General features: G+C 37.7%; 1 protein-coding gene across 1 annotated transcript in view; it reads right to left on the bottom strand.

Moving 5' to 3' along the window:
* MUC7 (mucin 7, secreted) overlaps positions 1–16,525 on the bottom strand; it is a 56,773-nt gene extending 40,248 nt beyond the window's left edge. Inside the window, exon 1 of the mRNA XM_063663267.1 lies at positions 16,422–16,525. The gene's annotated coding sequence lies outside the window, so the exon portion shown is untranslated. The remainder of the gene's footprint in view (positions 1–16,421) is intronic.
* Between the last annotated feature and the right edge of the window lie 8,339 nt (positions 16,526–24,864).

The following is a 24,864-nucleotide window of genomic DNA, read 5'->3' as shown; positions in this document are numbered from 1 at the left end:
TCCGATATAGTGGAGTTATCAATTCCAGTCTTTTCATCCTAACATTTTGGGTCATTTAATCATTGTACTCATGTGCATATTATAGGCCTTCTTTCATTAGCATTATCATCCCTATGTGATAATATATTTATATAATAATAAAGTTCTTAAACAAGAATGTTGACCACATTTATAGACAACATATGTAATGTTAAAAAGGTAACTGGACTGAAAGCTATATGGAGGTAGGGGTATAATCTGTATGCTTCCATACTCAATTTCTAGAACCTATAAATACATATAATACCACACAATAAAAATTTATTGAATCAAGTTTAATAGCTGATATACTTATACTTGGCTTTATTCTAATCTTTTTAGTTTACCCTTTGGAAGCCTTTAAAATGCTTTAAATTAGTTGTATATATTAATAATTTTTTCCTGCCTCCCAACCTCCATGAGCTCTCCTCACCCTACCTGTCACCTATACTCACCTATACTCACCCTATCTGTCACCTATAGTCACCTTACTGATCTATCAAACATTAGGTTTTATTTCTTCTCCTTTCATTTTTGTTTTCTTCTTTATCATTTACGTACTGGTGCTTTGTCCTGGGCAGAGTGTCAGATGCGGGGGAATTCAAAGATGTACAAGACAGATATGATGCATGTGCTCATGCGGTATAAATTTAGCATTGATAATGAGAAATATTATCCTATATTCCTCCACTGGAGCGTGAAATTCATATGACATTTTAAAGATGCTGAAAAATTCTGCAGCTAAATCAAAACAAAAAAATTAATATTTCTGTTCTATTTCTAAAGCTATTTGACTCCAGGAACTTTTAAAAATTAAGTTTTGATGTAATATAATATTATGCAGATATAATAGTACATGGAACATGCATCAGAAAAATGAGAGGAAAAAACATAAACCTATGTTGAATATTATTTTAAATTATACTTGCTTCTTTCCATATATGTGCATCTCTAGGTATTTCACATTCGAGATGACATATATGGTGACCTCTTTTTATATATGTTAGGACTAAGAAATGAATAATAATAACTAATGCTGATAGTATCTTGGAGTTAAAAAATAATTTTCTGATTTATCAAAACAGAGTTTCTGGTCATAGTTTTGTTGTGAAGATAAACTCTATTAAACATCACATTAAAACTTTTCAAAAATTTCTAAAATAAGTGAAATTTAACTGCTAAAATGTTTAAAGATATTAAACATAATAATTTTTAAATTCTAGTGAATTATCAGTTAGCATGTGTGATTAACAAAATGCATTTCATTCATATAGTGCTTTTAAATTTTCACTTCTAAACAGTCTTTCTTATTTGATTGAAATAATACATATAAAATTACTGAAATTAAGATAAAAAACCATTGTGCAAGAAGGTCCATGGTGATTATTGAGGAAAAGTATGAACAAAATCATAATATAACACTTTAAGATAAATATTATATTATTATAAATGTATAAACATATTAATGTGTACTTTTATTTAGAAATATGATGTTCAGTCTTACTAGGTATGATGGACTAAATGATGTGGCCTCCATTACTACATAACCTCTTGACTTTCATTTTGATCCCCTATAGCCTATCTCCAAACAGGAGGCAGAGTGCTTTTAAAAACAAAAGTCGGGCACCAAATCCCCTGCTTAAACTTCCCAGTGGGTTCCCATTGACTTCTGAATGAAATCCAGACTTTTTGCCACCACTTAGAAGGTGCTAAAGGAACCAGCTCCTACCTTATTCTCCCTCACAATCACTCACTTCCAGATTCTGACCTGCTAAGCTTCTTCCCTCCTTGGCAGACCTTTGTCTAGAATTCTCTGCTCCAATATCATCACTTGGCTGTTATTTTTTCTCTTTTTATTCAGCTTATATTACATCTCTTTAAAAAGGCTTTTTGAAACACCCAGTCTAAACTAGCCTTTTTAATCTCTATCATTTCACCCTATTTTAGTTCCCATAGTTTATTTTTATCACTGTCTTAAACAATTTCTTTATTTTGTTTCTTGTGATTTGCCTCCCTTCTTTATGAAAGTAGGCTCAGTGAGAGCAGTAACTCTCTTTCTTTTCTGTGCTATATTTCCAGTTCTTTGAACAGTGCCTGCCACATAATATGACTTTGATAAATGTATGCTGAATGCATGAATCAGTTGTTTACCTTGTATTAGTGTCCCTTGAATTTAACCTGAAGTAGGTTTATTAATTCTTATTGGAAAAAAACATTTAGATTCTTATATCTAGAGTGCAGACTTTTAGAGTATCATTTTGATCTTAGAAACTTCATTTTTGGCCAGGTGCAGTGGCTCACGCCTGTAATCCCAGCACTTTGGGAGGTGGAGGCAGGTGGATTACCTGAGGTCAGGAGCTCAAGACCAGCCTAGCCAACATGGTGAAACCTCATCTCTACTAAAAAATACAAAAATTAGCCAGGCATGGTGGTGCATGCCTGTAGTCCCAGCTACTTGGGAGGCTGAGGCTGGAGAATCGCTTGAACCTGGGAGGCAGAGGTTGCAGTGAGCTGAGATTGCACCACTGCACTCCAGCCTGGGTGACAGAGTGAGACTCTGTCTCAAAACAAAACAAAACAAACAAACTTCATTTCCTGAAGTGTTAACTTTTCTATTTCAGGGCTAATATTTTCCAGGAGTTATCAAACAAACATCCAGTCTTTAAGAATTTGAGCTTTCTTTATGATAGTTATTATTTTTGTGTTGTAAAAAGGTGAAAGAAAAAAACAAATGCAGGTTATTATATTGCAATGTCTGGACTTTTGGTTGGGGATGATGTTGATCCATACCCTGTGGTTACCTATTCAGAAATGGTAATAAATGGCACCTGGCCAGAAATGAACTTTCTAAGATCAAAATGATACTCTTTCCTACATGTGAGGTTGTAAGCCTTTCCAGTACATGAGCCATTACTTACAGCTTGAATAGCTTACAGATAGAAGGGATAGTGCTGTTCTACATTCCACATGATTTTCAAAAATAACCAGGCCTGGACAGGCATTATTAGTTATGTTCTTTTAAAAATTATTTATAGTATCCAAAGCTACCTCTTTATAATTGGACATCTATTCAAGATCTGCTCAAACTCTATTTTCTTCATGAACCTTTCCAGGACTTAGTAAGGGTAAAGAATAGATTTTTTTAAAAGCAGCTCCCCGGAGTCACTTCCAAGATGGCCAAATAGGAACAGCTCCAGTCTATAGCTCCCAGTGAGATTGATGCAGAAGATGGGTGATTTCTGCATTTCCAACTGAGGTAACTGGTCCATCTCATTGGGACTGGTTGGACAGTGGGTGCAGCCTACAGAGGGTGAGCGGAAACAGGGTGGGGTGTCGCTTCACCTGGGAAGTGCAAGGGGTAGGGGAATTTCCCTTTCCTAGCCAAGGGAAGCCGTGAGTGACTATACCTGGAGGAACAGTACACTCCTGCACAAATACTGCACTTTTACCATGGTCTTCGCAACCAGCAGATTAGGAGATTCTCTCCTGTGACTGTCTCAGTGGGTCCCATGCCCATGGAGCCTTGCTCGCTGCTAGCACAGCAGTCTGAGGTCGACCTGGGACACTACAGCGTGGCGTGGGGAGGGGCATTTGCCATTGCTGAGGCTTGAGTGGGCGGTTCTATGCTCACAATGTAAACAAAGAGGCAGGGAAGCTCAAACTGGGTGGAGCCCACTGCAGCTCAGCAAGGCTACTGCCTCTCTAGATTCCACCTCTGGGATCAGGGCATATTTGAACAAAAGGCAGCAGATGGCTTCTGCAGACTTAAATGTCCCTGCCTGACAGCTCTGAATAGAGCAGTGGTTCTTCCAGCATGGCATTCGAGCTCTGAGAACAGACAGACTGCCTCCTCTAGTGGGTCCTGGACCCCTGTGTAGCCTGACTGGAAGACATCTCCCAGTAGGGGCTGACAGACACCTCATACACGTGGGTGTCCCTCTGGGATGAAGCTTCCAGAGGAAGGATCGGGCAGCAATATTTGCTGTTCTGCAGCCTCTGCTGGTGATACCCAGGCAAACAGGGTCTGGAGTAGACCTCGAGCAAACTCCAACAGACCTGCAGCTGAGGGGCCTGTCTGTTAGAAGGAAAACTAACAAACAGAAAGGAATAGCATCAACATCAACAAAAAGGACATCCACACCAAAACCCTATCCATAGGTCACCAACATCAAAGACCAAAGATAGATAAAACCACAAAGATGGGGAGAAACCAGAACAGAAAAGCTGAAAATTCCAAAAACCAGAATGCCTCTTTTCCTCCAAAGGAACACAACTCCTTGCCAGCAAGGAAACAAATCTGGACAAAGAATGAGTTTGATGAATTGACAGAAGTAGGCTTTAGAAGGTCGGTAATAACAAACTTCTCTGAGCTAAAGGAGCATGTTCTAACCCATTGCAAGGAAGCTAAAAACATTGAAAAAAGGTTAGATGAATGGCTAACTAGAATAACAAGTGTAGAGAAGAGAAAGACCTGATGGAGCTGAAAACCACAGCATGAGAACTTTTTGAAGCATACACAAGCTTCAATAGCTGATTCAATCAAGTGAAGAAAGGGTATCAGTGATTGAAGATCAAGTTAATGAAATAAAGTGAGAAGACAAGATTAGGGAAAAAAGAGTGAAAAGAAACGAACAAAGCCTCCAAGAAATATGGGACTACGTGAAAAGACCAAATCTACGTTTGATTGGTATATCTGAAAGTGATGGTGAGAATGGAACCAAATTAGAAAACACTCTTCAGGATATATCCAGGAGAGCTTCCCCAACCTGGCAGGCAGGCCAACATTCAAATTCAGGAAATACAGAGAACACCACAAAGATACTCCTCGAGAAGAGCAACCCCAAGACACATGATTGTCAGATTCACCAAGGTTGAAATGAAGGAAAAACTGTTAAGCGCAGCCAGAAAGAAAGGTCAGGCTACCCACAAAGGGAAGCCCATCAGACTAACAGCAGATCTCTGGGCAGAAACCCTACAAGCCAGAAGAGAGCAGGGGCCAATATTCAACATTCTTAAAGAAAATAATTGTCAACCCAGAATTTAATATCCAGCCAAACTAAGCTTCATAAGTGGAGGAGAAATAAAATCCTTTACAGACAAGCAAATGTGAAGAGATTTTGTCACCAACAGACCTGCCTTAAAAGAGTTCCTGCAGGAAGCACTAAACATGGAGAGGAAAAACCGGTACCAGCCACTGCAAAAACATGCCAAAGTGTAAAGACCATCGATGCTAGGAAGAAACTGCATCAATTAATGTGTGAAATAACCAGCAAGCATCATAATGACAGGATCAAATTCACACATAACAATATTAACCTTAAATGTAAATGGGCTAAATGCCCCAATTAAAAGACATAGACTGGCAAATTGGATAAAGAGTCAAGACCCATCAGTGTGCTGTATTCAGGAGACCTATCTCACATGCAAAGATATACATAGGCTTAAACTAAAGGGTTGGAGGAAGATCTACCAAGGAAATGGAAAGCAAAAAAAAAAAAAAAGCAGGGGTTGCAATCCTAGTCTCTGATAAAACAGACTTTAAACCAACAAAGATCAAAAGAGACAAAGAAGGCCATTACATAATGGTAAAGGGATCAATTCAACAAGAAGCGCTAACTGTCCTAAATATATACGCACCCAATACAGGAGCATCCAGATTCATAAAGCAAGTTCTTAGAGACCTACAAAGAAACTTAGACTCCCACACAATAATAATGGAGACTTTAACACCCCACTGTCAATATTGGATCAACTAGAGCAAATTAACAAGGATATCCAGGACTTGAACTCAGCTCTGCACCAAGCAGACCTAATAGACATCTACAGAACTCTCCATCCCAAATCAACAGAATATACATTCTTCTCAGCACCATATCGCACTTATTCTAAAATTGACCACATAATTGGAAATAAAACATGCCTCAGCAAATATAAAAGAACAGAAATTACAACAAACTGTCTCTTAGACCACAGTGCAATCAAACTAGAACTCAGGATTAAGATGCTCACTCAAAACTGCACAACTACATGGAAACTGAACAATCTGCTCCTGAATGACTACTGGGTACATAACGAAATGAAGGCAGAAATAAAGATGTTCTTTGAAACCAATGAGAACAAAGACACAACATACCAGAATCTCTCGGACACATTTAAAGCAGTATGTAGAGGGAAATTTATAGCACTAAATGCCCACAAGAGAAAGCAGGAAAGATCTAAAATCAACACCCTAACATCACAATTAAAAGAACTACAGAAGCAAGAGCAAACACATTCAAAAGCTAGAAGAAGACAAGAAATAACTAAGATCAGAACTGAAGGAGGTAGAGACACAAAAAACCCTTCAAAAAATCAATGAATCCAGGAGCTGGTTTTTTGAAAAGGTCAACAAAATAGACTGTGCTAGCAAGATGGATAAAGAAGAAAATAGAGAAGAATCAAATAGATGCAATAAAAAATGATAAAGGGGATATCACCCCCAATTTCACAGAAATATAAGCTACCATCAGAGAATACTATAAACACCTCTCTGCAAATAAACTAGAAAATCTAGAAGAAATGGATAAATTCCTGGACACATACACCCTCCCAAGAGTAAACCAGGAAGAAGTTGAATCTCTGAATAGACCAATAACAGGTTCTGAAATTGAGGCAATACTTAATAGCTTACCAACAAAAAAAAAGTTCAGGACCAGATGGATTCACAGCTGAATTCTACCAGAGGTACAAAGAGGAGCGGGTACCATTCCTTCTGAAACTATGCCAATTAATAGAAAAAGAGGGAATCCTCCCTAACTCATTTTATGAGGCCAGCATCATCCTGATACCAAAGCCTGGCAGAGACACAACAAAAAAAGTTAATTTTAGGCCAGTTTTGCTAATGAACCTTGATGCAAAAATCCTCAATAAAATACTGGCAAACTTAATCCAGCAGCATATCAAGAAGCTTACCCACGAAGATCAAGTCGGCTTCATCCTTGTGATGCAAGGCTGGTTCAACACATGAAAATCAATGAATGTAATCCATCATGTAAACAGAACCAAAGACAAAAACCACATGATTATCTCAATAGATGCAGAAAAGGCCTTTGAGAAAATTCAACAGCTCTTCATGCTAAACACTCTCAATAAACTAGGTATTGATGGAACGTATGTCAAATTAATAAGAGCTATTTATGACAAACCCACAGCCAATATTATACTGAATGGGCAAAAACTGGAAGCATTCCCTTTGAAAACTGGCACAAGACAGGGATACCCTCTCTCACCACTCCTATTTAACATAGTATTGGAAGTTCTGGCCAGGACAATCAGGCAAGAGGAAGAAATAAAAGGTATTCAATTAGGAAAAGAAGAAGTCAAATTGTCCCTGTTTGCAGATGACATGATTGTATATTTAGAAACCCCATCGTCTCAGCCCAAAATCTCCTTAAGCTGATAAGCAACTTTGGCAAGTTCTCAGGGTAGAAAATCAATATGCAAATATCACAAGCATTCCTATACACCAATAACAAACAGAGAGAAAATCATGAGCGAACTCCCATTCACAATTACTACAAAGAGAATAAAATACCTAAGAATACAATTTACGAGGGATGTGAAGGACCTCTTCAAGGAGAACTACAAACCACTGCTCAACAAAATAAAAGAGGACACAAACAAATGGAAGAAATTTCCATGCTCATGGATAGGAAGAATCAATATCTTGAATATGACCATACTGCCCAAGGTAATTTATAGATTCAATGCTATCCCTGTCAAGCTACCACTGATTTTCTTCACAGAATTAGAAAAAAACTACTTTAAAGTTCATATGGAACCAAAAAAAGAGACCCCATAGCCAGACAATCCTAAGTAAAAAGAACAAAGCTGGAGGCATCGTGCTACCTGACTTCAAACTTTACTACATGCTGGTTTACTACAAAACAACATGTTACTGGTACCAAAACAGACATATAGACCAATGGAACAGAACAGAGCCCTCAGAAATAACACCACGCATCTTCAACCATCTGATCTTTGACAAACCTGACAAAAACAAGAAATGGCGAAAGGATTCCCTATGTAATAAATGGTGTTGGGAAAACTGGCTAGCCATATGTAGAAAGCTGAAACTGGATCCCTTCCTTACACCTTATTCAAAAATTAACTCCAGATGGATTAAAGACTTAAATGTAAGACCTAAAACCATAAAAACCTTAGAAGAAAACCTAGGCAATACCATTCAGGACATATGCATGGGCAAAGACTTCCTGACTAAAACACCAAAAGCAACGACAACAAAAGCCAAAATAGACAAGTGGGATCTAATTAAACTAAAGAGCTTCTGCACAGCAAAAGAAACTATCATCAGAGTGAACAGGCAACCTAGAGAATGGGAGAAAATTTTTGCAATCTATCCATCTGACAAAGGGCTAATATCCAGAATCTGCAAAGAACTTAAACAAATTTACAAGAAAAAAAACAAACAATCCCATCAAAAGTGGGTGAAGGATATGAACAGACACTTTTCAGAAGAAGACATTTATGCAGCCAACAGACATATGAAAAATGTTCATCATCACTGATCATCAGAGAAATGCAAATCAAAACCGCAATGAGATTTCATCTCATGCCGGTTAGAATGATGATCATAAAAAGTCAGGAAACAGCAGATGCTGGAGAGGGTGTGGAGAAATAGGAATGCTTTTACACTGTTGGTGGGAGTGTAAATTAGTTCAACCATTATGGAAGACAGTGTGGTGATTCCTCAAAGATCTATAGCTAGAAATACCATTTGACCCAGCAACCCCATTACTGGGTATTTACCCAAAGGATTATAAATCATGCTACTATAAAGACACATGCACATGTATGTTTATTGTGGCACTATTCCCAATAGCAAAGACTTGCAATGAACCCAAATGTTCATCAATAATAGACTGGATAAAGGAGATGTGGCACATTTACACCATGGAATACTATGCAGCCATAGAAAAGGATGAGTTCATGTCCTTTGCAGGGACATGGATGAACCTGGAAGCCATCATTCTTAGTAAAATATCACAAGGACAGAAAACTAAACACCACATGTTCTCACTCATAAGTGGGAACTGAACAATGAGAACACATGACACGGGGCGGGGAACATCACACACCAGGGCCTGTTGGAAGGTAGGGGGCTGGGGGAGGGATAGCATTAGGAGAAATACCTAATGTAAATGATGAGTTGATGGGTGCAGCAAACCAACATGGCACATGTATACATATGTAACAAACCTGCATGTTGTGCACATGTACCCTAGAACTTAAAGTATAATAATAATAAAAAAGCAGCTCCCATAAATTCTATCTTTACTTTCTATTCTGAGACACTCATACTAACAGACAATAAATTATATGGAATAGAGATAGACTTTCACAAGAAGTTATATTTTTACGGCCTTTTGTGGTATTTTTAAATGCCATACACATAGACATAGGTGTCAACAGTAGAAAAAGGTAAAATGTAATGTTAAGAAAAGTCAGGCCAGGCGCCGTGGCTCATGCCTGTAATCCCAGCACTTTGGGAGGCCGAGGCAGGCGGATCACGAGGTCAGGAGATTGAGACCATCCTGGCTAATACGGTGAAACCCCGTCTCTACTAAAAATACAAAAAATTAGCCGGGCACGGTGGCAGGTGCCTGTAGTCCCAGCTACTCGGGAGGCTGAGGCAGGAGAATGGCGTGAACCCGGGAGGTGGAGCTTGCAGTGAGCCGAGATCGCACCATTGCACTCCAGCCTGGGCGACAGAGTGAGACTCCATCTCAAAAAAAAAAGAAAAGAAAATTCAACATCCAAGTATTAAGTCTGAGAATATGAAAGCTGAAATCAGAAATGTTATGGTATGTTCTCTTATTCAGTTGCAAAAGGGTCTATATCCATCTCCTAACTAATTATTTTTTTATTTACAATTAAATATAAAGGTGGATCAAATGACTCATGAGTATTCACTGAGAAGGAAGTCCATAAAAGCCAATAGACTCAGGGTCAGGTAGGACATTCTCATTGCCTCTAGCTCTTGTTTGAAAGTAAGCACAAGAAATGTCCATTTCAGTTTTCACAAAAGGTCCTCTTTATTTGTTCCAGAATCATGATAGTTTTGAAGAACAGTTTAACAAAGCAATCACTGAGAGATGGTTGTTAGAATTGTAGACAAATGTGCTAATTATTGAACTATATAAAGTATAATATAATATTATAATTATTTTTTAATGTTAGGAAATATAATTATGTTACTACATACATATTTCATAGTAGAATGAATACTACAGCATTTTTGGTAAACTGACTGTTAGTAATTAAAAATTTCCTTTGGGTATATACCCAGTAATGGGATTGCTGCTTCAAATGGTAGTTCTGTCTCTGGGTCTTTGAAGAATTGCACAGTCTTTCACAATGGGCAAATGAATTTACACTCCCACCAACAGTGTATAAGCATTTTTTTTTCTCCACAACCTCACCAGCATCTGTTATTTTTTTACTTTTTAATAATGGCCATTGTGACTGGTGTCAGATGGTATCTTATGGTGGTTTTGATTTGCATTTCTCTAATCATCAGTGATGTTGAGCTTTTTTTCATGTTTGTTGGCCGCATGTGTGTCTTCTTTTGAAACGTGTCCATTTATGTCCTTTGCAGTGACATAGATGGAGCTGGAGGCCATTATCCTTAGAAGACTAACACAGGAATGGAAAACCAAATATTGCATGTTCTCACTTATAAGTGGGAGCTAAGTGATGAGAACACATGGACACATAGAGAAGAATAACACTCATTGGGGCCTTTCAGAGGGTGGTGGATGGGAGAAGGGAGCAGACCAGGAAAAATAACTAAGGGATACTAGGCTTAATACCTGGGTGATGAAAAAATCTGTAAAACAAACCCCTTATGACACAAGTTTACCTATGTAATAAATCAGCACTTGTACCCCAAACTTAAAATAAAAGTTAAAAAAGGCGGAGCAAGGTGGCTCACACCTGTAATCCCAGCATTCTGGGGGGCCAAGGTGGGTGAATCACCTGAGGTTACAATTTTGAGACCAGCCTGCCCAACATAGTGAAACCCCGTCTCTACTAAAAATACAAAAACTAGCCAGGTGTGGTGGCGTGCAGCTGTAATCCAAGCTACTCGGGAGGCTGAGGTAGAAGAATCGCTTGAACCTGGGAGCCAGAGGTTGCAGTGAGCTGAGATGGCACCACTGCACTCCAGCCTGGGAGACAGAAAGAGACTCCATCTCAAAAAAAAAAAAAAAAAAAAAAAAAAAAAAAAAAAAAAAAAAGTGAAAAAAACCTTGCTCAAAAAAAAAAAAAAAAAAAAAGTAAGTAAAAGGCTTGGTTTTGAATTTCAAAAAATATTTCCAAAATATGCTATGAATACTAATGGAAAATATGTAGCCAAATCAGATTAGATTTAAGAAATATCTATTATTATGTTCAAGTACAACCATATAAGGTAGTTAAGAATCAAATATAAATGGTTTTTGTGGATTTTCTGAGGGCTGGCTAGTCTAAATTTCTAGTAGAGAGTTGGTATAATTAATTAAAAGATTGCCTGTTGAATTCAGAATCTTAGAAATATACAATGGTATCAGCAGAAAGAATTTAGGAGATGATCTTACTTCTCTACTCAGGATAAGGGTATCTCTAGCTGCCCTAGCAGATTTACAAAAAGAGTATCAGACTTTTATTCCCATGTGTATGTGCTTTCTATAAATCCTTTATTTAATCATTATGAGTTACAGATGAAACTTGTATTATTGTCTTCACAATTAAACAGGAAAAGGTTTAATTGCCTTGTCTAAAGCCACAAATCTACAAAGTGAATGAATCAGTATTTGAATCTAGGACTTTTCAACTCTAAATTCTGTGGCTTAATTCAGACATAGTGGTAAGTCAGGGAAAGAAGGATCACAGTCTTTTTTTTCAAATTTATAAGTAAAGCACTCCTCAGCAAATGTAAAAGAACAGAAATTATAACCAAACTGTATCTCAGACCACAGTCCAATTAAACTAGAACTCAGGATTAAGAAACTCACTCAAAACTCCAAAACTACAACCTGCTCCTGAATGACTGCTGAGTACATAACGAAATGAAGGCAGAAATAAAGATGTTCTTTGAAACCAATGAGAACAAAGACATAACATAACAATCTGTGGGACACATTTAAAGCAGTGTGTAGTGGGAAATTTATAGCACTAAATGCCCACAAGAGAAAGCAGAAAAGATCTAAAATCGACACCCTAACTTCACAATTAAAAGAACTAGAGAAGCAAGAGCAAACACATTCAAAAGCTAGCAGAAGGCAAGAAATAACTAAGATCAGAGCAGGAATGAAGGATATAGAGACACAAAAAACCCTTCAAAAAATCAATGAACCCAGGAGCTGGTGTTTTGAAAGGATCAACATAATTGATAGACCGCTAGCAAGACTAATAAAGAAGAAAATAGAGAAGAATCAAATAGATGCAATAAAAAATGATGAAGGGGATATCACCATCGATCCCACAGAAATACAAACTACCATCAGAGAATACTATAAACACCTCTATGCAAATAAACTAGAAAATCTAGAAGAAATGGATAAATTTCTGGACACATACACCCTCCCAAGACTAAACCAGAAAGAGTTGAATCCCTGAATAGACCAATAACAGGATCTGAAATTGAGGCAATAATTAATAGCCTATCAACCAAAAAAAGTCCAGGACCACATGGATTCACAGCTGAATTCTACCAGAGGTACAAGGAGGAGCTGGTACCATTCCTTCTGAAAGTATTCCAATCAATAGAAAAAGGGAATCCTCCCTAACTCATTTTATGAGGCCAGCATCATCCTGATACCAAAGCCTGGCAGAGACACAACAAAAAAAGACAATTTTAGACCAATATCCCTGATGAACATCGATGCAAAATCCTCAATAAAATACTGGCAAACCGAATCCAGCAGCACATCAAAAAGCGTATCCACCGTGATCAAGTGGGCTTCATCCCTGGGATGCAAGGCTGGTTCAACATATGCAAATCAATAAACGTAATCCAGCATATAAACAGAACCAACAACAAAAACCACATGATTCTCTCAATAGATGCAGGAAAGGCCTTTGATAAAATTCAACAGCCCTTCATGCTAAAAACTCTCAATAAATTCGGTATTGATGGGAAGTATCTCAAAATAATAAGAGCTATTCATGACAAACCCACAGCCAATATTATACTGAATGGGCAAAAACTGGAAGCATTCCCTTTGAAAACTGGCACAAGACAGATGCCCTCTCTCACCACTCCTATTCAGCATAGCGTTGGAAGTTCTGGCCAGGGCAATCAGGCAGGAGAAAGAAATAAAGGGTATTCAATTAGGAAAAGAGGAAGTCAAATTGTCCTTGTTTGCAGATGACATGATTGTATATTTAGAAAACCCCATCATCTCAGCCCAAAATCTCCTTCAGCTGATAAGCAACTTCAGCAAAGTCTCAGCATACAAAATCAATGTGCAAAAATCACAAGCATTCTTATACACCAATAACAGACAGAGAGCCAAATCATGAGTGAATTCCCATTCACAATTACTATGAAGAGAATAAAATACCTAGGAATCCAACTTACAAGGGATGTGAAGGACCTCTTCAAGGACAACTACAAACCACTGCTCAATGAAATAAAAGAGGACACAAACAAGTGGAAGAACATTCCATGCTCATGGATAGGAAGAATCAATATCATGAAAATGGCCATACTGCCCAAGGTAATTTATGGATTCAGTGCCATCCCCATCAAGCTACCAATGACTTTCTTCACAGAATTAGAAAAAAAACTGCTTTAAAGTTCATATGGAACCAAAAAAGAGCCCTCATTGCCAAGTCAATCCTAAGTCAAAAGAACAAAGCTGGAGGCATCATGCTACCTGACTTCAAACTATACTACAAGGCTGCAGTAACCAAAACAGCATGGTACTGGTACCAAAACAGATATATAGACCAATGGAACAGAACAGAGTCCTCAGAAATAATACCACATATCTACAACCATCTGATCTTTGACAAACCTGACAAAAACAAGAAATGGGGAAAGGATTCCCTATGTAATAAATGGTGTTGGGAAAAGTGGCTAGCCATATGTAGAAAGCTGAAGCTGGATCCCTTCCTTACACCTTATTCAAAAATTAATTCAAGATGGATTAAAGACTTAAATGTAAGACCTAAAACTATAAAAACCTTAGGAGAAAACCTAGGCAATACCATTCAGGACATAGGCATGAGCAAGGACTTCATGTCTAAAGCACCAAAAGCAATTGCAACAAAAGCCAAAATTGACAAATGGGATCTAATTAAACTCAAGAGCTTCTGCACAGCAAAAGAAACTACCATCAGAGTGAACAGGCAACCTACAGAATGGGAGAAAATATTTGCAATCTACTCATCTGACAAAGGGCTAATATCAAGAATCTACAAAGAGCTTAAACAAATTTACAAGAAAAAAAAACCCCATCAAAAAGTGGGCAAAGGATATGAACAGACAGTTCTCAAAAGAAGACATTTATGCAGCCAACAGACACATGAAAAAATGCTCATCATCACTGGCCATCAGAGAAATGCAAATCAAAACCACAATGAGATACCATCTGACACCAGTTAGAATGGTGATCATTAAAAAGTCAGGAAACAACAGGTGCTGGAGTGGTTGTGGAGAAATAGGAACACTGTTACACTGTTGTTGGGACTGTAAACTAGTTCAACCATTGTGGAAGACAGTGTGGTGATTCCTCAAGGATCTAGAACTAGAAATACCATTTGACCCAGCCATCCTATTACTGGGTATCTACCCAAAGGATTATAAATCATGCTGCTCTAAAGACACATGCACATGTATGCTTATTGTGGCACTGTGCACAATAGCAAAGACTTGGAACCAACCCAAATGTCCATCAATGATAGACTGGATTAAGAAAATGTGGCACATATACACCATGGAATACTATGCAGCCATAAAAAAGGGATGAGTTCATATCCTTTGTAGGGACATCGATGAAGCTGGAAACCATCATTCTCAGCAAACTATCACAAGGACGAAAAACCAAACACTGCATGTTCTCACTCATAGGTGGGAATTGAACAATGAGAACACTTGGACACAAGAAGGGGAACATCACACACAGGGGGCCTCTAGTGGGGTGGGGGCAGGGGGAGGGATAGCATTAGGAGATATACCTAATGTTAATGACGAGTTAATGGGTGCGGCATACCAACATGGCACATGTATACATATGTAACAAATCTGCACGTTGTGCACATGTACCCTAGAACTTAAAGTATAATAAAAAAAAAATAAAAAATTGAAACCTGTAATTTAAACCAGACTTGCGCTCAAAGCTGTGAAATTGGTTAATAAGTGCATATTCATCTAATGTTACTATGTTTGAATAAGAAATAACATTTATGTAATTCCAATGAAAACTATAACTGATTAAATCAAATGTTATTGCCTAAAGAATTGTGATATATCCTTGATCTAGAAACAGTTTCAGTTTTCTCTTTTAAAACATTAGTATACTTCTAGAATATTTGTATGTTCATCTCTCACCCCCCCAAAAGAAAACCACTAGTAGGAATGAAAATCATATGCTGTTAAATTCATGAAAAAGACCCTCTGACTTCATCTACCATTAACTCTTTGTGTTTGAAGATGTTTATTATTTGTATCTGTATTCCCAACACAGAGCACATTGTCTTGTGTAAGGTAAGCACTAAACACAGTTTTGTTGAATTGACTCTATAAGGCAAATAAAAGCCTTTTTGTCCTTGTTACAAATGAAAAAAAGTAAATACAATACAAAGAAGAAAGTCTATTGTAAAAACATTTTTCTCATATGTTCTTGGTTTCACTGCATCTAAGACCTTATCTAGGGCAAGGCTGTTTTTCCCCCTGGAGATCAAAGATTTTTCTGGTATTTTTTTCCTTCTTATTTGGGGTTTTTCTTAGCCAAAATGTAAGTAAACTAGATGTAACCATTACATACTGAAAAGTAGCACACAGCTCCCCATACAGTGAATTATTTTAGGACTAATGTCAGATAGACAGGAAATGTCACTAATGTTAAAAAATTATTTGCCAGTAGAAGAGAAAATCAAGACATGGTAAATTAGGAAGAATGTGGAGTTCACTAGTATTAGTCCTATGAAATCTCATGAATTTTTTGTCATACTGTTAAATTACATTGAAGATCAGAAAAATAAAATAGCATTACTAACCATATTTTAATCTAGAAGAACATTTAGAAATGCTGTTCTACCAGTGGATTTTTACAGTAATCACTAGAAATGCAATGCTTAAAAAAATAACCTTGATTCCCTATTCAAAACTCTTAATTTGTGAATTCCCAGGTACCTACCTTTGAAGGAATCCTTCCTCTAGGTCTGGTCAAATTACCTGTCAGTTGAATTCTTGTCAGTTACTGTGTCTAGGCATTTTGGTAGCCAAGAAGCAACTTAAAATCTAAGGTGGCAAATAAGAAGGATCAGTAAGAGAACGTTTCTTATAGCCTTCTTACTAGATTCTTTTAGGAATAGGAAATACTGTAATTGAGTAAAGGTCATGTGTGGATTGAGGCTTTTATACCAAGAATGGTTGGTTGTTTATTCAGTTGACCATTGTCCTTTGTACCTTGATTACTTCCTGAGAAACAGTGGATTGTGTCTTAATATGCGTATTTTCCTCTTGTTAAGTATGTGCTCTCAATAGAAGTATCTGTGTCAATTATTTTTGGGGTCAAAGTAGACTCGCTTGCTAATCAACAGAAATCAGGCTAGCTAAAAATATCCCTATGCATATGAATGAAATCACATGTTAATACATTTGAGACTATAAAATAATTAATAAAGGAAATTACAAAATATTTATAGCTGAATAAAAGCAAAACACAAAAAACCAGTATTTATGGGATACAAAGGGAAATGCAACCTCTAGCTCTCAAATATTTATAAAAAAATGAGAAAGACTGAAAACAAATGAGCTAAACTTTTTTTTTTTTTTTTAGTTTTTTTAAAAATTATTATCGTTATTATTATACTTTAGGTTTTATGGTACATGTGTGCAATGTGCAGGTAAGTTACATATGTATACGTGTGCCATGCTGGTGCGCTGCACCCACTATCTCGTCATCTAGCATTAGGTATATCTCCCAATGCTATCCCTCCCCACTCCCCCCACCCCACAACAGTCCCCAAAGTGTGATGTTCCCCTTCCTGTGTCCATGTGTTCTTATTGTTCAATTCCCACCTATGAGTGAGAATATGCGGTGTTTGGTTTTTTGTTCTTGCGATAGTTTACTGAGAATGATGATTTCCAATTTCATCCATGTCCCTACAAAGGACATGAACTCATCCTTTTTTATGGCTGCATAGTATTCCATGGTGTATATGTGCCACATTTTCTTAATCCAGTCTATCATTGTGTGGACATGCACACGTATGTTTATTGCGGCATTATTCACAATAGCAAAGACTTGGAACCAACCCAAATGAGCTAAACTTTTAACATCTCTTAGAACTTGGCAAAAGCAACAAAATACATCAAGAGAAAAAAGAAAGCAATATAAGGGCTGAAATAAATGAAATAGAGAAAAAAATAACAAGAACAAAAACAGATGCCTTGTGAACAGAGCCGTAACCCTTTCACATTTTTGTAGGCTCACTAAAATTTTTTGTTCAGTCTGATGAGAGTTGTTCTTGATGATATTACCATCAGTTTTTTAAATATCATACTTTTCTTATATCTAATATTAGTTAATCTGAGTAGTTTGTATTTCATCTTCAGATTTTTTTTCTTCTTTTTTTTAACTTTTACTTTAGGTTCAGGGTACGTGTGCAGTTTGTTATATAGTTAAACTCATATCATGAGGGTTTGTTTTACAGATTATTTCATCAGCCAGGTACTAATCATTGTACCCAGTATTTAGTTTTTCAGCTCCTCTCCTTCCTCCCACCCTTCACCCTCAAGTGGGCCCCAGTGTCTGTTATTCCTTTCTTTGTGTCCACAAATTCTCATCATTTAGCTCATGCTTGTAAGTGAGAACATGTGGTATTTGGTTTTCTCTTTCTGCATTAGTTTGCCAAGGATAATGGCTTCCGGCTCCATACATGTTCCTGCAAAATACATGATCTCGTTCTTCTTTATGGCTGCATAGAATTCCATGGTGCCTATGTACAGATTTTCTTTATCCAGTCTGTTATTGATGGGCATTTAGGTTGATTCCATGTTTTTACTATTGTGGACAGTGCTTCAATGAACATTAATGTGCATTTTTATGGTAGAATGATTTGTATTCCTCTGAGTATATACCAAGCAATGGGATTGCTGGATCGAATGGTAGTTCTGTTTTTAGTTCTTTGATGAATCACTACATTGCTTTCCACAATTGTTCAACTAATTTACACTCCCACCAACAGTGTATAAGTGTTCTCTTTTCTCTGCAACCTTGCCAGCATCTGTTATTTTTTGACTTTTTAGTAATAGTAATTCTGACTGGCGTGAGATGGTATCTCATTGTGGTTTTGATTGCATTTCTCTAATGATCACTGATATTTAACTTTTTTTCATATACTTGTTGACTGCATGTATGTCATCTTTTGAAAACTGTCTATTTATGTCATTTGCCCACATTTTAATGGGGTTGTTATTTTTTTCTTGTAAATTTGTTTAAGTTTCTTCTAGATGCTGGATATTAGATCTTTATCTGATGCATAGTTTGCAAATTTTTTTCTCACAATCTGTAGGTTGTCTGTTTACCTTGTTGATGGTTTCCTTTAAGTTTAATTAGATTTCATTCATCAATTTTTGCTTTTGTTGCAGTTGCTTTTGGTGTCTTCATCATGAAATCTTTACCTGTTTCAATGTCCAGAATTGTATTGCCTAGGTTGTCTTCCAGGATTTTTATATTTTGGGGCTTTACATTTAAGTGTTTAATCCATCTGGAGTTGATTTTTGTCTAAGGAAAGAGTCCCACTTCAATCTTTTGCATGTGGCTAGCCAGTTATCCAAGCATCATTTATCAAATAGGGAGTCCTTTCCCCATTTCTTGTTTTTGTCAGCTGTGTCAAAGAACAGATGGTCATAGGTGTGTGTTCTTATTTCTGGGCTCTCTATTTTATTCCATTGATCTATGTGTCTGTTTTTATAACAGTACCATGCTGTTTTGGTTACTGTAGCTCTGTAGTATAGTTTTGATGCAGGGCAGGTGAGGCCCAAAGTGGAGCTTAGTCTGGGAGGGTTCTTGGCTTTGCCCAAGAAAGAATTCAAGGGCAAGCCAGAGGTAGAAGAAAAAAGATTTATTGAACAGGCAGTGTTACAGCTCCAGTGGTGTTACAGCTCCTTGACTGCTCCTGCAGAGCAGAGCTACTCCTGTAGGCAGAGAGTAGCAGTTTAGGGCAATTTTGGGGTCATCTTTATACCTATTTTTAATTGCATGCAGTTTAAGGGGTGGTTTATGCAGGGAAGGGGTAGTAACTTTTGGATCATTGAGTGCCGTGGAAATGGACAGTAACTCCCAGGTGTTGCCATGAGAACAGTAAATTGACTTGGCACACTAGTGGATGGGTCTGATTGAAAGCTTCTTTTGACCCTGCCCTGTTTTAGATAGTCTTCAATCTGGTCTGTGTCTGAGCCCTGCCTCTGGAGTCAAGTCCCACCCCTACTTCAGTTTGAAATCAGGTGATGTGATTCCCCAGCTTTGTTCTTTTTGCTCAGGATTGCCTTGGCTATTCAGGCTGTTTGTTGTTCCATATAAATTTTAAAATAGTTCTTTATAGTTCTGTGAAGAATGTCATTGGTAGTTTGATAGGAATAGCATTAAATCTATAAGTTGCTTTGGGCAGTATGGCCATTTTAATGATATTGATTCTTCTTATACTTTCCTTAATTTTTTTCCCCACCAATCCATAGCATCAGCATAGTGATTCTGTTTCCTTATAACACCAAATAAGCGTGTATTTAATTTATATACAATATAACACATTTCTTAGAAGAAATAATCATTACAAAACTTTTAGTGTCAGGTTAGGTCTTTCAGTAATTATCTGTATGTCTGCCTATCAACCCCATGATTGACATAAAGTGGTAAATATTAGAATTACCAGCTCCATGATCCAATCACCTCCCACTAGGTACCTTCTCCAACACTGAGTATTACAATTCGAAATGAGATTTGGGTGGGGACATAAATCCAAACCATATCAGAGATGATCCAGATGTGGTAGAGGAAGCTCTTGTTCCAGAAACAGTAGTGGCAGCTGGTGTTGCAGAGAGTGGTGATAAATAAAACAGCAGTGGGTATATAGAGTTTGGAATGAGAAGTTAGCTTATGTGTGTGTAGGAATATTCAGTCACTGGTAATATCAGAGTTTGTAAAAGCATTAGAAGAACTGATGAAATCAGTTGTGCTTATGTGGAGATTAGTGGTGTCAGGTTCATAATCAAGTGTAATATTATTAAATTCACTGGAATAAAATGTTGTCACATCCTCTGTGGGGACTAGGGCATTTACTACATAGAGGAAGTAGGCAAAATCAGTTTCAAGTAAGGTAGAGTCAAAGAGTGTAGATGAGGCAGTTGAGATAGAGGAAGTAGGAATGTCTGTGGGATTAAGGTGGTCACAGTTATATTGTGAGCTGGAGGCAGCAGATGTAATGGAAGCTGATGAAATGCTAAAAGATGTGGTGGAATCAGACAAAGTATTAGTGGTAGCAGTGATGGAGGAAGCTGAGGAAGTATTGGTGACTGCTAGTATAGTGGTAGAAAGAGAAACAGTGGGTGTAAGTATAAGAGGTAGTAAGTAAAACTGTGATGAGAGCCAGTGCAGTGATGGCAGCTAGAGTGGTGACAGAAGATGTGGTTCTTGCTAGGGGAGATTGTGTTAGTCTGTTCTCCCATTGCTATAAAGAACTACCCAAGACTGGGTAATTTATGAAGAAAGGAGGTTTAATTGGCTCACAGTTCTGCAGGCTGTACAGGAAACGTGGCTGGGGAGGCCTCAGGAAACTTACAATCATGGTGGAAAGTGAAGGGGAAGATGGCACATCCTACATGGCTGGAGCAGGAGGAAGAGGGCAAAGGGGGAGGTGCTATGCACTTTTAAACAAGGGTATCTTGTAAGAACTCACTATCATAAGAACAGCAAGGGGGAAATCCGTGCCCGTGATCCAATCACCTCCCACTAGGTCCCTCTCCCAACACTGAGGATTACAATTTGACATGAGATTTGGGTGGGGATACAAATCCAAACCATATCAGAGATGATCCAGATATGGTAGAAGAAGCTCTTGTTCCAGAAACAGTAGTGGCAGCTGGTGTTGCAGAGAGTAGCTGTGGCAGCCTCTGGGAAAATGGAAGTAGAAGTGGTAGTAGGGTTGGAGCTGGTAGGGGCAGCTGTGCCTGTGGGAGAAAGGGCAGTGTAGGCCACAGTGGTGGTAAATGGTGACAGTGGGAGTGGCTGGTGGTACCTCCAGGTGAGGCAGAGAGAGCAACTGTGGTGGGGGCTGGTATTAGTAAGTACAGATGTGCAAGTATAGTTGTCAGGGGAGTGGTGGCAGGAGAAATGTTGACAATTGACATGTCACTTGATGTTGGGGGAAAGTCCCTAGGTGTGGTCAGATAGATTACTAACAACATCAGATATAGAGATAGGAGTAGAAGGAGAATATGTAAGAGCAGGTGTGGTAGGTACTGAAGCTTCAGATATGGTAGTGGCAGCAGTGACTGCAGGTGTTGTAAAGACAGTGATGAAGTAGTATCATCCATATATGGTTAGTAGGTTCATATGTAGATAAAACGTTAAATGTTGAAACTTCAGCTGTCTCACCTTTCAAGGTAAATGCAATAGATGTGCTGATTGCAATCATATCTGTGGCAAAAGTCATAAATAAGTTTGTGGCATTAGAAGTGGTGCTTCCAGATTTCAGATCAATAGCTATGGTGACATCTGTGGAAGCAAGTGTGCTGATAGTTTCAGCAGTTTTGAAGGTACTTCCAACTTGACTGGTAGTAGATATGCAAATTGATGTGATACTGGCAGTGGGGGTGGAGGCAGTTGTCGTGGATTGGGAAGTTGCCGAGACCAGCTCGGTCAGGGAGACCCTAATCCAGCGGCGCTAGAGGAATTAAAGACACACACACAGAAATATAGAGGTGTGAAGTGGGAAATCAGGGGTCTCACAGCCTGCAGAACTGAAAGTCCCGAACGGAGATTTACCCACATATTTATTAACAGCAAACTAGTCATTAGGATTGTTTCCATAGATATTAAATTAACTAAAAGTATTCCTTATGAGAAATGAAGGGATGGGCTGAATTAAAGGAATGGGTTGGGCTAGTTAACTGTAGCAGGGACATGTCCTTAAGGCACAGATCGCTCATGCTATTGTTTGTGGCTTAAGAATGTCTTTAAGTGGTTTTCTGCCTTGGGTGGTCCAGGTGTTCCTTGCCCTCATTCCGGTAAACCCACAACCTTCCAGCATGGGTGTTAGGGCCATTATGAACATGTTACAGTGCTGCAGAGATTTTGTTTGTGGCCAGTTTTGGGGCCACTTTATGGCCAGATTTTGGGGGGCCTGCTCCCAACAGGAAGTGTTTGTGGGAAGTGAATTGATGTTGGTGGCATCTGATGATGAGCTGGTAGCAGATGTAGCCTTAGCAGTAATTGATTAGGTGGAGATGATATATATAGAGAAGGTTGAAGTATTGTGAAGACCATCCTGGTAGATACAGAAACTTTTGTGTTGGTGGCCAGAGTTTTGGTGGTGAGGATACATTTTATGCTCATAAGTAAAGTGATGAATTTCATGTTATCAGCTACTAATTTGACAATGACAGTGAAACTGGTGGTGGCACTCTCATATTCTTGTTAGTGGGAGCTAATAGAAGTTTATTAGTGACTATTTCAGTGGTATTCTCCATAGGAATAGAGGTGGAGGAAGTTTAGTAGTAAGTGCCACTGTCTTGATAGTAGTAGCTTTGTTGCAAACAGCCATGGTGGAGGCTACAGGTTTAGAAGTTGTTGGATTTGGTAACAACTTTTCAGGTTGAAGTGTATGGGACACTACTGGAGGATAATGATGATGTGAGTGAGGTCTAGGTTTAATTGATGGCTTATGGGGATATTTATGTGAGTGAGGATGGAGTTTTTTTACTGACTTGACTTTGATGATGTTTTTGTGTGCCATGTCATTGAAACAGCTTACATGTACAAAAATAAGGTGAAACAGAATAACATTCTTGTGCTATTGCCAAAGTGAAGGCACCTAGGGTTGAAGTTTTGGTTGACCAGGATGGGGATGTTGACGGTATAGTGGGAGATGTCTCTGATGATGTTTTGCCTATTTGCTTTTCTGTTCAGTGATCCTTTTGGCTTCAGTTTTGAGTATCTAGGTTATTTGTGTTTAATAAAATTGACTTCATATTATCCTTCACTAGTTTGATATTTTTTGACAATGTTTGTTTGGCTGTATTTTTTCTTTATGATTCAATTTTTAAGAAGTTTTATTTGGCTAGAAGTTTTCTAAGACCTAGTACTCGTGGCTTGATTTGGGTTGGTCCATTTCTTTTACCAATGGAAGTTGAATGTGGTTTAGATTATTTGCAGTTTTGTTGAATACTTTTTCTAGAAGTGGTTTTAGATTTCCTTGGCAACTTTTTACCAGTTTTGCTTGGATGGTATTTGCTCACACTAGATCTCTTGTATATTACTGAGTTCTTAGAATTTTGGTATTGCCTACTCCTTGGCTGTGCTGGAGATTTTTTTTAACCAATATTTTTTTGATGAGGTTGATGATGCCCCCTCTTACATAGGATAGGTCTCTGCTCACTCAATGGCTGTTTAGGCTGTTTAGATTTCTTCTGTATATTTGTCTTTGTCTCTGCATTTGAGAACCTAGCTTCTTTTGATTCAGTTGTGTTAAAGTAGTATTTTCTCTGGTTAGTTTGCTTTTCTAAGGGAATTTTTATTTCACTGATTCATTGCTTCTTGATCATATTTTTGTGAAATTTTGATTATACAGTATTTTGTGAAGGTCTTGTGTCATAGTTTGGCATAGACCATTTCTCTTACTAGTTAAAGCTGAAGGTAATAGGTGTTGTTTGGAGTTCTGTTAAACACTGGTTCTAGAGTGGGGGTTAGATTTTTTTTTTGTGTCATTGTGGCTATTTGGACTGGATAAGGGGTAGATTTTTTCTTAGCTGTTGTGTTTCTATTAAGTTTTGATTTGGTAGCTTCTTCGTTGTGTAGGAGAATTTTTGTTAGAAAATTAGTTGTCCAGATCTGGGGTTGATAGATTGCCTATTTAATTCTCATTTGTCTGTACATTTTAGGCAGAGATTTTGGATGGATAGGCTTTCTTGACTCAGTATTATTTAAAATTTCTTTTCTTTGATTAGCTTGCTATGAAATTTGTGATTTTATTTGGTTGGATTATTTACTTTCTGGTTGTAATTATATGAACTTTTGATTGGCCTGATGTTTTCTGTGGACCCAATACTTATAATTTAATTTTGTTGACCAATTCTTTTACCAGAAGAAGGAATTTGGGATCAAATTGGGTCTTAAAGAATATTGTTTCTGGGGTAAGAGTTATATCTAATTCCTAAGTTTTTAGCAGGTTTAGTTGGCCAAGATTTGGAAGTATTATAACTTGATTTATCTTACAAAGTCATGTGATGTTGAGGTTTATGAACACTTTCTTGCATAGAGTAAATTTGACCAGATTTTGTCTTTTTTGGTTCTTTTTAAAGCAAGAGGTTTTAAATAGGTAGAGAATACTCTAGATCTTTTTTTTTTTTTTTTTTTG

This window comes from Pongo pygmaeus, chromosome 3, assembly GCF_028885625.2.
Source record: "Pongo pygmaeus isolate AG05252 chromosome 3, NHGRI_mPonPyg2-v2.0_pri, whole genome shotgun sequence".
Classification (NCBI taxonomy): Eukaryota; Metazoa; Chordata; class Mammalia; order Primates; family Hominidae; genus Pongo; species Pongo pygmaeus.
Note: the sequence above shows the minus strand (reverse complement) of the source record. Positions and strands in the feature narration are given on the sequence as shown.